Source organism: Canis lupus, chromosome 2 (genome assembly GCF_003254725.2).
Source record: "Canis lupus dingo isolate Sandy chromosome 2, ASM325472v2, whole genome shotgun sequence".
In the NCBI taxonomy this organism is placed as follows: domain Eukaryota; kingdom Metazoa; phylum Chordata; class Mammalia; order Carnivora; family Canidae; genus Canis; species Canis lupus.
In genome coordinates this window covers 19,059,205-19,077,225 of record NC_064244.1, presented here as the reverse complement: position 1 = coordinate 19,077,225, position 18,021 = coordinate 19,059,205, and the positions used below count along the sequence as shown (strand labels likewise).

Sequence of the window (18,021 nt, the reverse complement as noted above, 5' to 3'; positions counted from 1 at the left end):
CAAACTGGTACAGCCACCCTGGAAAACAGTATGGAGATTCCTCAAAAAACTAAAAATAGAACTACCCTACTATCCAGCAATAGCACTCCTAAGTATTTACCCAGAGGATACAAAAATACCAATTTGAAGGGAAACATGCACCCCAATGTTTATAGCAGCATGATCTACAATAGTGAAATTATGCAAAGAGCCCAAACATCCAACAACTGATGAATGGATAAAGAAGTTGTGCTGGGGGCACCTGGGTGGCTCAGTGGTTGAGCATCTGCCTCTGGTTGAGCATGGCCCAGGTCATGATCCCGGAATCCTGGGATCGAGTCCCACATCAGGCTCCCCACAGGGAGCCTACTTTTCCCTCTACCTGTGTCTCTGCCTCTCTCTCTCTCATGAATAAATAAAGAAAATCTTTTTTAAAAAGTGTGTAGTGTATATAATGGAATATTGTGTATTATAAAAATATATAAATACACACACATATAATGGAATATTACTCAGCCATCAAAAAGAATGAAATCTTGCCATGTGCAATGACATGGATGGAACTAGAGAGTATTATGCTAAATGAAACATCAGTCAGAGAATGACGACACATGATTTCACTTATATGTAGAATTTAAGAAATAAAACAAATGAACATGGTGGGGGGGGAGGAGAGGAAGAGAGAGTCAAACCAAGAAACAGACTCTTAATTATAGAAAACAAACTGATGGTTACCAGAGGGAAGGTGGAGGTGGAGGGGAAATAGGTAATAGGGATATAGGAAGGCATTTGTCATGGTGAGCACTGGATATTTTATCTAGGTGTTAAACCACTGAATTCCACACCTGAAACTAACATTACACTGGATTTGGCAACTGGAATTTAAATAAAATCTTAAAGAGAAAAAAGTAAAAAAAAAAAAAAAATCAAAGATGGAGATTGTGGGAGTGGTTTTATTAAAGAAAAGCCAGGGCACCTGGATGGCTCAATGTTTGAGCGTCTGTCATCGGCTCAAATCAAATCCCAGAGTCCTGGGATCAACTCCTGCATCAGGCTCCCCACAGGGAGCCTGCTACTCCCTCTGCCTACATCTCTGCCTCTCTGTGTCTCTCATGAATAAATAAATAAAACCTTAAAAAAAAAGAAGGTCATGAATAAATAAATAAAACCTTAAAAAAAAAAGGGGCAAAGCTCTGTTACTGGTAAAAAAACAAAACACTTTAAGGATGGATAGGTTAAGAGCAAAAGGAGAGCTACATCATGCTATCAGTAAATAAAAGAAAGTTGAAGTTAGCTATATTAATTTCACAAAAAGTAAATGTAGCAATCCTAACCATGTATGCACATAATAGAGGAACAAAAACAGTGAAACAAAACTGACAGAACTGACAGAAGAAATGGACATATTCACTGTTATGGAGACTTCAACACCTCTTGCCAGTACTTGAGAGGTCAAACAGGAAGAAAACCAACAAGGATATAGTTAAGCTGAACACTACCAATCAACTTGAATTAACTGATAATTTCAGAACATGTCTTTTAAGAAAAATGATCACTTCGTAACATATATAAATATCAAATCATTATGTTGTACTCCTGAAACTAATATAATGTTAGGTCAATTATATCTCAATAAAAAAGAAAAGTAGAAACACACACACACACACACACACAAAGGCAGAATGAACACTCTTCTCAAGTTCTCATGGAGCTATCACCAAGACAGACCACATTCTGGGTTATAGGACACACCTTAACAAATTTAAAAGAAAAAAAATTATACAAAATATGTTCTCAGATCACAATGGAATAAAACTTGAAATCTATAACAGAGAGATAGCTGGGAAATCTCCAAACATTTGAAAATAAAGAATACACTTCAAAGACATGGAAAATTTTTTTTTAAAAATAAGACATAGATCAAAGAAGTCTCCAAAATAAAAACTTTATCAACTGAGTGCAAATTACTAAATTTCTGAGATGTAGCAAAAGCAGTGGTTAGAAGGACATATATCACATTAAATGCATAAATTAGAAAAAGAGTAACAACGTAAAATCAATAACCAAAACTTCCACCTAGGGAAACTACAGAAAGAAGAGCAATTTAAACATAAAACAAACACAAGAAAAGAAATAACCAAAATTAGAGAATAAACCAAAGAAATTGAGAATAGGAAAACAATAAATTCAATAAAATTCAAATCTTATTTGAATGATCAACAAAATTGATAAATGTTTAGCTAACAAAGACACCATATGTAAATCAACGCTGAAAGAAGGGCCAACATCTATTGATCCTCTGGACATTAAAAGATAATAAACTCTACACCCACAAATTTGATAATTTACATGAATGGACCAATTCCTTGAGAGATGGTAATTAGCAAAATGAATAGGAGAGATACCCTAAATACTCTTACATTTAATAAAGACGCTGAAGCAGTAATTCATAACCTTTAAAAAAGAAAAAAAAAAGAGGCCAGGCCCAGCTGGATTCATCGAAGAATTCTACCAAATATTTATGGAAGCAGTTATACCAATTCTTCACCATATTTTCCAGAAAACAGAGGCAAAGAGAATACTTCTTAACTTACTCTATGAGGCCAGTATTTTCCCTAACACCAAAACCAGTGGGAAAAAAATTATAAGAAGGGAAAACTACTATTATCTCTTATGAATGTATGCACAAAGTTCCCACAAATTATTAGCAAATAAAATCCAACAATGTATAAAAAAGAATTACATACTATGACCAAGTGTGATTTATTCTATGCATACAAATATTGTTTAGCAAAATCAATGCAACCCATTACCATCAACAGAACAAGAAAAATCATATATTTCTATAAATCAACACAGAAAAAAAAATTGACAAAAGTCAAGCACCCTTTCAGGATAATAATAATAATAATAATAATAATAATAATAATAATAATAATAAAAACATCTTCTTAGTAAACTAGGAATAGAAACTTCCTCAGTTTGATAGAGAATATCTAAAAAGAAAATCTACTGGGGGGGCCTGGGAGGGTTCAGTCAGTTAAGCGTCTGCCTTCCGGTAAGGTCATGATTTCTGGATCCTGGGATCCAGCCCTAAGTTGGGTTCCCTGCGCAGTGAGGAGTCTGCTTCTCTCTCTGCCCCTCCTCCCAGATCCCAGCTCTCTCTCTCTCTCATATGCACTCTCTCCCCCAAATAATAAAATCTTTAAAAATAATAATAAAAAAATAAAAGAAAGTCTACTGCTGACATCAAACAATGATAGGAAGTTGGATGCCTTCCCCTAGATGAGGAATAACACAAGGAAGTCTCTTCTCATCACTCTTATTCAACATCATACTTGAAGTCCTGCCAGTGCAATAAAAAATAAAAGATACACTAACTGGGAAGGAAGGAATAGAAGTATCTTTCTTCACAGATGACATGATTGTCTATGTAGAAAATCCAAAGAACTACCCCCCAAAATCTCCTGGGACTAATAAATGATTACAAACATGGCTTCAGGATACAAGGTTAATACACAAAATTCATTGACTTTCCTAGAAACTTACAACAGATCATTGGAATTTGAAATTAAAAAACGCAATACTATTTTAGTAGCTCCCAAAATAATTTATTTATGTATGGATCTAACAAAAGATGTATAAGATCAATAAGCAGAAAACCATAAACTTATTAAAGACTTATGAAGATCTATATAAATAGATACTTTTTATTCTTGGATTGAAATACTTAGTATTGTAAACAATGTTTATTTATCCCATCTTGACCTATAATTTCAACTTCAGCCCCAGCAAAATCCTAGCAGGCTCATTGTTGGATCTCAACAAATTGATGCTGACACTTATTTCAAATATCAAGGTCTTAGAATAGCCAACACAGTTCTTAAGAAGGATGAATTTTGAAGATTCACAATGCTTGATTCAAGATAGATATAAGCCTATAGTAATCAAGACAGTGTTATATTAGTGAAAGAATGGGCATATGGATACATGCAACAGAATAGACTCACATGAACACCATCAACTGATTTTTGAGAAAAGGAGCAAAGGCAATTTGATGGAGAGCTAAGTCTTTGTGACAAAGGTACTAGAACAATTGGATGTCCGTATGCAAAAAAATAAGTAAAAGAATTTAGTTGCAAACCTCATACCTTGTACATAATTAACTCCAAATGGATTACAGACCAAAAATGTAAAATGCCAATCCATAAAACTTCTGCAAAAAAAAAAAAAAAAAAAACATGAGAGAAAATCTACATTGACCTTAGATTTGGTGATGCATCTAAAAATGTAACACCAATAGCATTTGAAGAAAAAAAAATAATGGCTAGCAGAGAAAGGGATGCAGGCTTCTCGCTGTCACTGTGGGAAGTCACAGATGAAGGGAAGGAGTAGGCTAGAGTGATCCATGTGGTGATAGATCAGAGACATCAGTATTAACCCATATTTAGGTTTATACAGACACAGATGGTCACATACAGAAGTATTTGCATGAATACATACAAACATAGGGTAGCATACACACATAATTCCTTCCTCTGCCTGCTGAGAGTGCCTTAGAAGAACATCCTAGAAATAGTGAGAACACCTGGCAGGCAGATCTTCATTTCTAAAGACTGTACTCCAGTCAAAGGCACCAGGGCTCCTTAAATGGCTGGCTCTCAGGCTGAGGCAGGAAATGACAAGATAACTCTGAAGCATTTCATAATGCTGCAAAACAGGAAAACACTATGAAAGAAAAGACTCATATAATGATGGAAGTGTTACCACAGGAGCCAAATAAAAGAGTTCCCAATGGCCGAAGCTGAAACGATTTAGCATCCAAAAAACCCAGAAAGTAAAAAAAAAAAAAAAAAAAAAGTACCGGATTACAGCCCAAAGTATCAAATGAATATCTATGCATTCATACTGATATAAGTGATTAAATAAGAAAATAAGATAGTAGACAAATCACCTATGCAGAATTCAAAATAATTTCTGTAACTACTCTACACTGAAGGAGGTCCAGCAGAATTTCTTACTCTTTATGTGTAGTCTGTGCATAATGACTTCCACTTTGAGTATAATATGGAAAGGAAAAAAGAGAAGTGAAGCTTTATAATAGAAAAAAATAGACAAACACTACCTCACCCAAGTGATCAAGCTTAACCTCAACAGTAATAAATCCTCCTGATAGTACATATTCTTCATATGATGTGATGAAAATTACATTTTACTTCTGTGATCTTCCTCCCCAAACACATTTTCCAGCCTGATTTTGAAAACAAAACAAAACAAAATAAGACAAAAACAAAAAAAAACAGCAGACAGATCTCAAGTAAGGGACATTCGATATAATACCAGTGCTTCTGAAACCTTTCAAGGTCATCAAAAACAAGGAAAGTCAGAGACATTGCCACAGCCGAAAGGAGCCTAAACAAATACAGTTAATGAATGTAATGTGGTACCTTGGATGAGATCCTAGAACAGAAAATGGACATTAGGAGAAAACTGAGGAAATCTGAATAAAATATGAGCTTTAGTTTATTTATTAGTAACGTGTCCATATTGATTCATTAGTTGTGGCAATATACCATGCTAATGCAAGATGGTAATAATAGGGAAAACTGAGTATGGGATATATTGCAAGTCTCTACCATCTGAAATAATTCTGCAAATCTAAAACTATTCAAAAATTGAAAGTTTATTTAAAAACACATAAATATATTTTAATAAATATAAAAATATGAAAGCATATCTTTTATATTGTTTTTAAAAAGACAGGTAACACCCAGTCTTGGCAAGGAACATTCTTATTTTGCCGGTAGGACTATAAAATGGGACAGCATACTTTCTATAGTCTTTTCACTCTTATGAAAGTTTCCAGGAGTGAAGAAAACATAAAACTACCATAGGCTGGTAAAAGGAATGTTCACAGCAACTTCATTCATAATAGCCAGAAGTTGAAAACAGTCCAACATCCCTCAACAGGAGAATAAATAATTTATGGTATCTTCATACAACAGGAGATACTTAGCATTAAAAGATATTTATCATCCATCTCAATAACATGGATGAATCTCAATACTTCTCTTAAGCAGAAGAAGCCAGACAGAAAAAAAATATACACTGTAGGATTCCATTTACATATTTTTCTAAAGCAGGCAAAAGGACTCTACAGTGAAAGGATTCAGAAAAGCTTTGTCTGAGGAGGTGTTGACTTAAGGAGGCCCAAGGGAAATTTCGTGGGTAAAAGAAATGTTCTACATCTTAAAGGGGTATAGCCTACATGAGTCGAAGTTCAGAGTTGTACACAAGATTTGCACATTTCACTCTACTTAGATTTTAACTTCAGAAAGAACTGTAAATACACAGGAAAAGTAATATCAATGTATCTAACCCTTGAAATAATGGCACCCCCAGCTATATTTATGATGATTGCATTAATGTCATATTTGCTTCCTAATATGATTTATCATTGAGATTAAGTGCAGGTTGAAAGAATGATTTAAAATTCAATAATTAACATTTTTGGCTTTTGAGGCTTTTAGAAAAATAAGTGCAGCTAATACACGTTACATTAGTTTCAGGTGTACAACATAGTGATCCCACTTCTCTATACGTTATGCTGTGCTCATGGCAAGTGTAGCTACCATCTGTCACCATACAACCCTATAATTAGCATGTTTAAATGTTTACTATGAATCATCGCTAGAGCAAAACATCTATAAAAAAACAATTATTGCCCACTTCACAGGTGAGTAAATTAGGGCTCAGAGAGAAAGGAGACTTGTTCAAGATTACTCAGAAAGGATAGGGGCAAATTCCACAGACTACCAGTATCTTTGGGGCTGGCTCTTCACCAGGTGGGGGTAGGAAGCAGCAAAAGCCAAGGTTAATAATGTAATGAATGGTGAAGTCAGCTGAGTTTTCAGGATTTCTGGGCGAAAGCGACATGGAAATCAGATGTGGAGTTTTATTGCCTGATATGAGGAATTAAAGTAGCTCACCAGGAGAAGCAAGTGTTTTCCTGACACTAAACTCCAAGAGGAATGTAGAACTCCGGCCAGGAGTCCTTGTATAAGAGCCGGAGAGCACCCTCAGGCCCAGTGCATCAAGTAGCAGTTTCACAAAACATGCAGACTCATTCTCAAGCTGACCCTTTCTCACCCTGATGTTCCATCAAAACCAGAAACTGGTTGCAGGTGCCTTGCTCTGCTACCAACTTCACCCACCAAGGAGCTCCATTCCAACACAACCAATTTCATTCGCTGTAGCCTGCATTAATCAGCCTATTAGTAATCATGCTAATTGAACTATTTGTTGTGAGTTCAATCTGATCTGCTACTGAGGAAAATAAACATCTTGGTTTATCCATGGCATGTGTTCTCAAGAAATGCTTCACTTAGCACCCAGCTGTAAATCTGAATAAAATGGAGAAGAGAAATTTCCACAGACAAATGTTTTGGCTAACTGTCTCCTATGGCATTTCAACTGAAATCTTCTCTTCAAAAATATAGCTGCCATTTGAACCAATATTTCTTCAGTTTATTCCATTTCCAATTAGTGGCTCAGCTTTGCGTTGGCATTTCTGTTTTAGCAGCTGCAGTGAAATCAATGGGCCAAATGTTGCCTCCCCCCTTTGCTTACACTCCACTTTTACTGATACACACAGGCAGAGCGCAAGTACCACAGAGCAAAAAGCTGGCCCAGAATAGCTACTGTCCTATTCATTAATGCCTCGATGAGTCGATGACAGCAGAAATCAGTGAGAGGTTTTCTGAAAAACATAAACAACCTTGAGTATGGCTCAAACGAAGGGTCTTACTTATAAGCAAAAGGGTTATTAAAAGCAACCACACAACTGCAGCTGGAGGGGTTAATGCTTTCTTGCCTCCCAGTATCAAGAAATCATGTCTCATAATAAAGATAGTCCTATTACAAAAGTTTGAGGACTCCCTTTTTAGAACAGACATCGAATTAGTAAGCATCTCTCAAGTAGAGACTTAGCGCTGTGCTAGCCCTACAGGACTTGATCAAAAGCAAAAGTTGTTATTCTCCTTCTGCAGTGATGTTAGAAATATTTGCAATGACTAGATTTTCCAAAGAAATGGAGTGAAGTTGTAAAGAGCAAGGGGCATGGCTTTTGCCCAAGGGCTTGAGGCATTGCTCTGTTCCTCAGATGCCTTTCTTTCCCACTTGAGAGTGTGAGGTTTGTCTCAGAGCTAATGGCTGCAGGATAATTCTAGTCTTGGGAGGGAGGAAGATGATTCTGTTTTATCTTCGGATGTGAGGGTATATGAATCCTTATGAGTAGTGCTGGCCCTCCCAGTGCGCTGTCCAATATGGTAGCCAGCAGACAAATGTAGCTACATCAATTGAAATTTTAAATTAAAAAATTCAATTCTTTACTTGCACTAGTCCATTTCAAGTGCTTTGACTGCCAGAAATACACCGTCTCCATCATTGTTGAAAGTCTTACTGGACAGCCTCACTCCACGTAAGTGAAAAGACTCCTGAAGTCACTGCCTTAGATGATTCTGGTTGAATTCAAGATTCTCTCGTTTTAGAAGACCTTGCTTGATACATGACAGAGACTTTCAATCTGACTGCAAAACCACTGACTCAAGGGGGGTGAGTTCCTGTTACTCCCAGTCATAGCATGACCGCAAGATCATGTTCAAAAGCAGCAGTGTACTGGAAACCAGAGTCTTGACCTCAGGAAGCTTACAATCAAGACATTTCTCTCCCTCTTGCCTTTCTTGTCCTCTCGCTTTGTCCATGTATGTCTCCCTTGGTGTCACATAGTCTCCCTCTTTCTCTGATTATTTTTTGCCTTGCCTACTCATCAGTGAAAGAACTCTAGGCTCATTTATGCCCTGGAAAATTAATGATTTAATAGGAGAAGACTGGTTGCTAGGTTTGAAGACAGAAGTTTCAACACCATAAGTTTGCTTCTGAATTCTTTGCATATTGTTGTAAAAATATTTCCCTTTCCCTTTGAGAACCAATGGCATCCACCAGGATACAGTGAAACCTTTGGGTATGCAGCAATGTCTTGCCAGACGGATGAACTGGTAACTGTCCGAGCTTATCAAAACACTATTGTGATGTCAAGACAGCTGCAAGACTGTTTCAGGAAAGCCTAATTACAGTGGCTGGGAGACAAGCTTGAAAGGAGAAAATGCTGTCCCTAAGTAAGATAAGCAAGTGGAACTTTACAAATGTATATTCTCGTCCTCCTTGTCTCCTCTGTTGCCAACAGGCAGCCAAAAAGCCAGCAGGGTTCTTTCAAAGGCTGTCTTTCCATTAGGACTTCAATGGCATTGGCAATAAAAGGTGAGACAGAAGGGCATGCAAAATGGAGCTGAATGCCACCCTGGAACCAAGTTTATTATGCTGAGAACATACTTGTTGCTATGCTAATGGGATAGGATTATAGTTCTCTGACTATTTAAAATTTTCCAGCACAAATGAGGCAGTGTAGTGGGGCTGTTACATCATGTAGTTTCTCAAAGGGCTGATGGCTCCTCTCCATTTACACCTCCTCCTCTTGCACATGGCCCCTTTTCCTGGTGAGAAGACGCTTTTGCTTTTCACAAAGTGGTCTCATTTGCTTGGAAAACATCATGAGACTCACTTAGGATTCATAACAGCCAGATTTCATCAGGACTCCACAAAGGTAAAGATGTCTTGGCCATGTTCCAAATGTGTTCAAGTCCTCGTCCTTCTACCTCTCTCTGCTCCATAGCTACTCCACCAAAAACAGCAAGAGAAAAGAAATGGGCCATTCAGCTGAAAAGAAGCATTGGAGTTGAAAGGTTTGGTTTAGGTGTTTTATTTTTTTTTAATCCTCCAAGTTAAATTGGGTTCCACTATCTGGATAAGACAACAGCAAAGGAAGGTAAATGCAGGGGAAAAAGAAGGTGAAGAAAAGATAAACTTGTGTTGGAGAAGTCTGTCCTTTATTGGGGATGAAGCTTAAAAATCAATGGTAAACACAAAGTACCTGAAACAAAGAGTGACCCAAAACCAAAATGTTTACCTTTACACTCCCCAAGTCTATCCACTTGTCTTAATTACTATGACCAGCCTAACCTAAGCTAGCGTCTTCCTACAACTGGAGTCTATGGTCTCCCGATGGTCCATTGGTCCAGCTGCTATTGCTTTGCTCCAAGGAATTCATTCTCCTCGCTGAGGGCAGAGTCATGTTTGAACTTCTGCTTAAGTATCTCTAAGATTCTGTGGTGCTTTTTACATAAAAGCAACCTTTCTTAATATGATTAACAGGTTCTATAAATCACAGCCCCTCCTCCACTCCTCCAAGAAGCCCCAGCCTACACCGCTATCATAGGCTTTCTCAGTCAAAGCCTTCTCTCAAGTATCATACTTTAGCCAGTTTCCAGATATTCATATATCCCTGTCTCCTCTCTTTGGAACCCTCTTTCTTCATCTCTTCACCCATGTAACTAATTTTTCACCTTTATATCTCAGCCAGATAGATCCTTCTCTGACTTTCACCCGGAAGCCTTCCTCAACCTAACTAGGCAAGAAGCCTTGAATGTAGTCTCTGTTGTCTCTGTATTCTGACTTTACCTTTGTAATTGTTACTGAGGTTTCATTTTCACATTCATTGTATGCATATTTGATTGATGCTTTTTCTTCCCCCACTAGCTTTGTAAGGTCAGGGAACAGGTCTTTCTTGCTTATAATTATATTCTTGGGACCATGCTGGCACCTGGCACTAAATAGCAACTCAAAATTATCTGAGACATTAAGACAGACTAGGAAGGAGGCAGGGACTTATCCGGACATAATACAATGCATTCTCTGAAGAGTGGGACTGAGTCTATGACTCTTTGTGGTAACTTCCTGATAAATGATTGTTGCTTTATCTAAAGCAGTTGGAAATGATGGACTGAAAGAGCAAGCAGGTCTAGCAGGAAAGTGTCCTATGTATAGCAAAGAGCACATCTAGGAGAAGAGAAGTATACATGTGATGAGCAGCAGCAGAGGTCTAGCCTGGGTGTGTCTTTCCTTGATTTGGTGGCTTTATTCGAGCCAGACTCAATGTGTTCTAAGACATACGGCCAAACTCAATTGTAAGCCCTTTCCTTTAAGGAAGGGGACCTTAGCTGAATTTGCTTTCATCAGATATTGGAGGCAAAAGGATGGAATACATGGCATCCGCCAAGCCCTCAGATCCCAAATCAAATTATACAAGTGTTACCAGTGAGCTTACTAAAGGGCCAGTTGGACAGCATTAAAAGGTACCCCTTGTAAAAATTAGCCACAATAGCTTATTGACTCTAGGGTTATTTCCCCAAATGTAGAAATTTCAGTTCACCAAATAGGGTGGTAGTCTATAAAATATCCTAACATACTGCCTAGCATGCTATTATTTCACAATAATTAATTTTTGTTCAATCTGGTACAGACTATATAATAGTATTCTGTTTGATATTTGCTAAACCTAAACAATAGCAGCTCCCCAGACATTCCTGTTAGGTCAGCCGAGAGCTCCATCCAAATCCTAGTGCTCCCTTTGCAACATTAAACTTGCATTTGGAGATGCATGTTTTTGTGTATTGTTGGAAGCTTTGATGACCCTGAGCTCCTCGTAAGATGGATGTTAACTTGCTCCACCTAGATACTGTGCAGAATGACACATTTCTGTATTGTCAAGTTGTCATTTCTCAATTGTATGAGCCCAACAAAGAGCAACAAGATTTTAACTGATAACATTAAATCCATTACTACTCTTCCTTATTACAAACCAGGGCTAAAGCAAAAAAAAAAAAAAAAAAAAAAAGAATATAGAAAATTTAACAAAATTCATGTCTGTATGTTCCATTTAAATTCTGGCATTTAGCCATGAATATTGAATATTCATGAATACTGTTAAATAAAATTTTCTACATCAGCTACATGCAAAAGAATGAAACTGGACTATTTTCTTATATCTTATAAAAAATAAATGCAAAATGGATTAAAGACCTAAATGTAAAAACAAACAAACAAACAAACAAACGACCTAAATGTAAGACCTGAAACCATAAAAATCCAAAAAGGAAATGAGAAATTCTTGGACATCAGTTTTAGCAATATTTTTTGGACCTGTCTCAGACAAAGGCAACAAAAGCAAAACTAAGCAATCGTGGCTACATCAAACTAAAAAGCTTTTGCACAGTAAAGGAGAGTACCAGCAACTTACTGAATGGGGAAGATGCTTGAAATGATCTGATAAGGGGTTAATAAACCGAAATATTTAAAGATCTCATACCACTCAATACCAAAAAAAAACAAAACAAAATAAAAACAAAAACAAAAACAAAAAACCAAAAAACCCCAAACAATTTGATTACAAATGGGCAGAGAACCTGAATAGACGTTTTTCCAAAGAAGACATACAGATGGCTGCCAGACACATGAAAAGATGCTTAGTATCACTCATCATCAGGGAAATGCAAACCCAAGCCACAATGAGATGTTACCTCACACCTGTCAGAATGGCTAGGATCTAAAAGGCAAGAAATAATAAGTGTTGGTAAGGATGTGGAGAAAAGGGAACCATTGAGTACTAATGGTGGGAATGTAAATTGGTGCAGTCTCTATGGACAACAGTATGGAGGTTTCTCAGAAAACTAAAAATGGAACTACCATATGATACAGCAATTATACTTCTGAGTATTTGTCCAAAGAAAACAAAAACACTAATTCAAAAATATCCATGCAACCCATGTTCATTGCAGCATCATTTAGTATAGCCAAAATATGGAAGCAACCTAAATGTCCATCAACAGATAAATGGATAAAGACGATGTGGCATATATATGCTATGGAATATTACTCTACCATAATTAAAAATGAAACCTTGCCATTTACAATATGGACAGACCTAGAGAGCATTGTGGTAAGTAAAACAAGTCAAAGAAAGACAAATATCATACGATTTCACTTATATGTGAAATCTAAAACCACCACCACAAATGAACAAACAAAAGGGAAACACTTATAAAGAAAACTGGTAGTGGCCAGGGGGATGTGGGATGGGATGAGGAGGAGTGAAATAGGTAAAGGGGATTAAGAAGTATAAAGTTGCAGTTATAAAAATAAATCACAGGGATGTAAAGTACAGCACAGGGAATATAGTCAATAATATTGTAATAACTTTGTACAGTGACAGATGAGAACTACAATTATTGTGGAGGACATTTCATAATGTATATTAATGTCAAATTGCTATGGTGTACACCTGAAGGCAAAATAATATTGTATGCCAGCTATACTCCAATAAAAACAATTCTGGCATTCAGATATTGGACTTAATGAATGATTTTGTAAATAAAGTTGTCGGAGTTAAGAAGGACTCTAATTTATTAAATTCTTGGTTTTTATCTAGCAATTTTATAAAAACATGAAAAAATAAGGAGATGTTCAGATTTGTTTACATCATCCTTAGGTGCTTAGTTATAGTATGAACACCATGGTTTTCTATACTGAAATAGAAAAAAAAATCCTTAGAGACATGTGTAATCATTTGGATCTAGTAGTGCAGTGTTTATTCATTCATTTTGAGTCCATTAGAGTGTAAATTAGATTTGATTTGCTTGCTCTGATTGGCTTAATTGCCCCAGTTACAGCTGAAGTACAAATAAAATTGTAATAAATTGAACAGATGTTTAACCTACTCTACTAAGATCTTTAATAGTCAATTCCAATTGCAATTTACATTCAGCAATTTAACAAGACCCTTAGGAAACGTATTTGATTATTAAAACAAGCTGTTTCTGTGTGTGATGGAAACAAGACCATTGTGTCACATGTTTTGGTCTGATTCAATTCTTTTATATTTAATTTTATCTCATTAAGGGGAAACACACATACACATAAAATGAATGCATGGCTTCAGAAGTTAGTTTGCCAGATTAAAAAAAATGGACACCACATTCAAATTGATGCTAGGAGGGAAATTTTTCAGCATTGTAAAATATCTTACAAAGAAACAAATCCTATTACATTTTCCAGGAACATCTTCACTAATAGTCTTTTTATAGCCAATAGGAGAAACTCACCTTAAGTAAAGCATCAATTAGAAAACAACCAATTCCATTATTTAGATTCTGCATGTCAATCATCCTCAACTCATGTAGAATTAAGAAATATCCTTACAATGGAACTGGAGGGTATTATGCTGAGTGAAGTAAGCCAGTCGGAGAAGGACAAACATTATATGTTCTCATTCATTTGGGGAAGATAAATAATAGTGAAAGGGAATATAAGGGAAGGGGGAAGAAATGTGTGGGAAATATCAGAAAGGGAGACAGAACGTAAAGACTGCTAACTCTGGGAAACGAACTAGGGGTGGTGGAAGGGGAGGAGGGCGGGGGGTGGGAGTGAATGGGTGACGGGCACTGGGGGTTATTCTGTATGTTAGTAAATTGAACACCAATAAAAAATAAATTAAAAAAAAATATCCTTACAAAACACACATGGCTTTGCATTGTCTTCCCCAATACTTGCACTTTAATTTAATGTGACTGTTAAAGATACTGTATAACTTCTGTGTGATCTGTTGTTAAGAATGCTTGGCAGAAACTGGCATATTGCAGCTCTTGTAGTTCCTCGGAATTTAGGATGGATTTTGTGTCTAGTTCTATAAATTTATAATGTGAACTTCCAAAAAGATTTCCAGTTATTATACACTGAGGCCATGTTTCAGTAAGAGGAAAGTTAGTTTACCAGGATGATAAGCTTGTCGTATGGAAAAGAATCAGTCGAAAACCAAATAAACATTAAGAATCAGCTAATCTTGGAACCAAAACTCAAACGCCTACAGGAACCAGGGAAACAGCCTGAATGAGTGAAGCTCCCAGAAGGGACATTGGTGAATTGAATCCCTTCTTTAAAGGGATGGGCACATTCAGCTCTAGCCAATCACTGCAGTGACAGAATGCAAGACCGGGATGACAGAGATTTGGAATTTTCATGAAACACTCAGAATCCAGATTTTTGTAAAAAAAACTCTCTTGATTTAAAAATTTGCAACTACTTCAAAAAGTTTCTTAGTATTTTCCATGTTCAACAGCAACCAAAAATTTGTGAACCAAGCAATTCCCAGTTTAGGTAATGCTGTTTACTCATTGATCTACTTAATCCCAACATGTAGAGTTGATGGAATAAGACCCTGATAATTCAAGTGATCATTATACCTTAATGGTAAAACTATAAACTAAAACCGTTTCTTCAGTAAGTTACAGGTTCTGATCCCAGTTGCAGCCCAATGTAGCTACCCAACCTTGGGCAAATAAATTACTTAATCTCTCAAATCCTCAGTTTTCTAATTAATAAAATAGATGTAATAATAGTATCTATAGCACAAGCTTGAGAATAAAGTGAAATAATATGTAAAGAGCACTTAGCTATTACCTGGTAAATATTCAATTCAATGAGTGCCTATTACCTGGTAAATATTCAATAAATGGAAATGATTACTGTCATCAGTATTATCATTCCAGATCATTCTGAAAAAGGAAATAATGATAAATCCCAATCTTATGGATAAGGCATTTTATTAAAAACACATTTCAGATAGGAAACCATACAGTTCTTATAAGAAAACACGAGATAAGAGTTCCTTGGGATACCTGGGTGGCTCAGCGGTTGAGCATCTGCCTTCAGCTCAGGGCATGATCCCAGTCCAGTGATTGAGTCCCCATTGGGCTCCCCGAGAGGAGGCGGTTTCTCCCTCTGTGTCTCTGTGTCTCTCTGTGTCTGTCACGAATGAATAAATAAAGTCTTTTTTAAAAAAACTCCCTTGACATGGGTTTTGCCAATGATTTTTTGGATGTTTTACTTAAAGCACAAGCAACAAAATAAAAAATAAACAAGTAGGACTGTATCAAGCCAAAAAGCCTCTGCATGACAAAGGAAATCATTGACAGAAAGAAAAGGCAACTTACTGAATTGGAGAAAATGTTTGCAAATCAGATTTTCTGATAAGGATTACATATCCAAAATATATAAAGATCTCTTACAACTCAGTAGGAAAAAAAAAAAAACAATTAAAAAACGTGTAAAAGACCTGAAAAGACATTTTTTTTTCAAAGAAGATATATATGAATGCCCAACAGGTACATGAAAATGTGCTCAACATCACTACGCTGAAGAGAAATGCAAATCAAAACTGCAATGAGATACCACCTTCATGCCTATTAGAATAGGTATTATCAAAAAGGTAAGTGATAACAAATGTTGGTGAAGATGTAGGGAAAGGAAACCCCTGTGTATTGTTGATGGGAATATAAATTGGTACAATCAACAAAGAAAACAGTACAGAGGTTACTCAAAAAATTAAAACCAGAACTAACATATGATCAAGCAATTCCATTCTGGAGAATATATTAAAAGGGAATGAAACATTATGTCAAAGAGTTATCATCTCCCATTTTCACAGCAGCATTATTCACATCAGCCAAGGTATGGAAACAACCTAAGCATCCATCAACAGATGAATGGATAAAAAAGTTGTATGTATATACAATGGAATATTATTCAACCATAAAAAAGGAAAGAAATTCTGCCATTTGTGACAACATGGATGGACCCGGAGGGCATTATGTTAAAGACAAATATTGTATGATCTCACTTATAGGTGGAATCAATGTACATATATAAAATAAAAATATATATCTATAGAAATAAATATATAAACAAACATATATAAATTATATATTATATAATACATATATGTATAGTTTTAAAAATAAACCAAAACACATAGAAAAAGAGACCAGATTTGTGGTTACCAGAGGGGCAGGAGAATTTGAAGGAGGTAGTCAAAGGTCCAAGTTTCCAGTTGTTTTTTTAAGATTTTATTTATTTATTAGTGAGAGACACACAAAGAGAGAGAGAGAGGCAGAGACATAGGCAGAGGGAGAAGCAGGCTCTATGCAGGGAACCTGATGTGGGACTCTATCCCGTGACTCAGGATCACGCCCTGGGCCAAAGGCAGATGCTCAACCACTGAGCCACCCAGGCGTCCCGTCAAGTTTCCAGTTTTAAGTACCAGGAATGGAATGTACACCATGATGACTACAGCTAACACCGCTGTATAGTATATGTGGAAGTTGTTAAGAAAGTCGATCCTAGAGTTCTCATCACAAGGAAACAAACATTTTTTTTTTCTTTTTTCTGGCATCTATATGAGATGGAGGATATTCATAAACTTACTGTGGGAATTGTTTCAGAACATATATGTCAGATCATGAGGCTGTATACCTTAAACTTAGATAGTGCTTTATGTCAATTATGTCTTAATAAATCTGGGAAAAATTTATTTCAAAATCCTAGGAGACAGGATACTAAGGAAATGCCTCCATAGTCTCCATTTCTCTGACAAGTTAAAGAAGTGGTTTAAAAGAACATCAATGGAAAAGGAGAACCCAAAGAGATGTCTCTAAGAAGCATTGTATTCACGGACTACCTCAAGAACCTCACTTCCAGTAGATTCAGGGGCATTGACCAAGCAATACCTCCCCCCATCCACCAACCCTCAACACTTTTGAAAAAGATCGTAACAAAGCCAGGAGGGGAAATGGTTTTCTTACTAAATGTTTATGTTCACCATTTTGAGGCAAAGTAAAACAACACAAAATAGAAAATCTTAAGCTGTTTATTTGTTTAAACTAATCCTGTCCTTTTATTCCATCTAAATCCACAGTGACCTAACGCTTACAGAACCTGCCTTCATTATAGACTCTTTTTTATGACAATTTTTTGCCACATTTAAGCTACATGAAGCTCAGGAGTGATTTCCCAATTATACCATTCCAGTCAAAGGAAAGGAAAAACGACATACTTCTAACTAGAATATCAAATAGGATCTTTTGGCTATTTTCCACATGTTCAAAAAGGAGAAGTTTTGAGTAAATGTGTACAAAATTTGCAAAGAGAAAAATACAGAGGATATCGGGATACTATGCAGTCTGAAAATCCTGTTAAATTTTCAAAAGAGCTGGGTGCCTAGGTGGTTCAGCTGGTTAAATGTCTGCCTTCGGTTCA

General features: G+C 36.4%; 1 long non-coding RNA gene across 1 annotated transcript in view; it reads left to right on the top strand.

Moving 5' to 3' along the window:
- LOC112659062 (uncharacterized) overlaps nt 1–17,613 on the top strand; it is a 48,156-nt gene extending 30,543 nt beyond the window's left edge. Inside the window, exon 5 of the long non-coding RNA XR_007405514.1 lies at nt 17,311–17,613. This is a non-coding gene — a long non-coding RNA (uncharacterized LOC112659062). The remainder of the gene's footprint in view (nt 1–17,310) is intronic.
- Nucleotides 17,614–18,021: the final 408 nt, after the last annotated feature.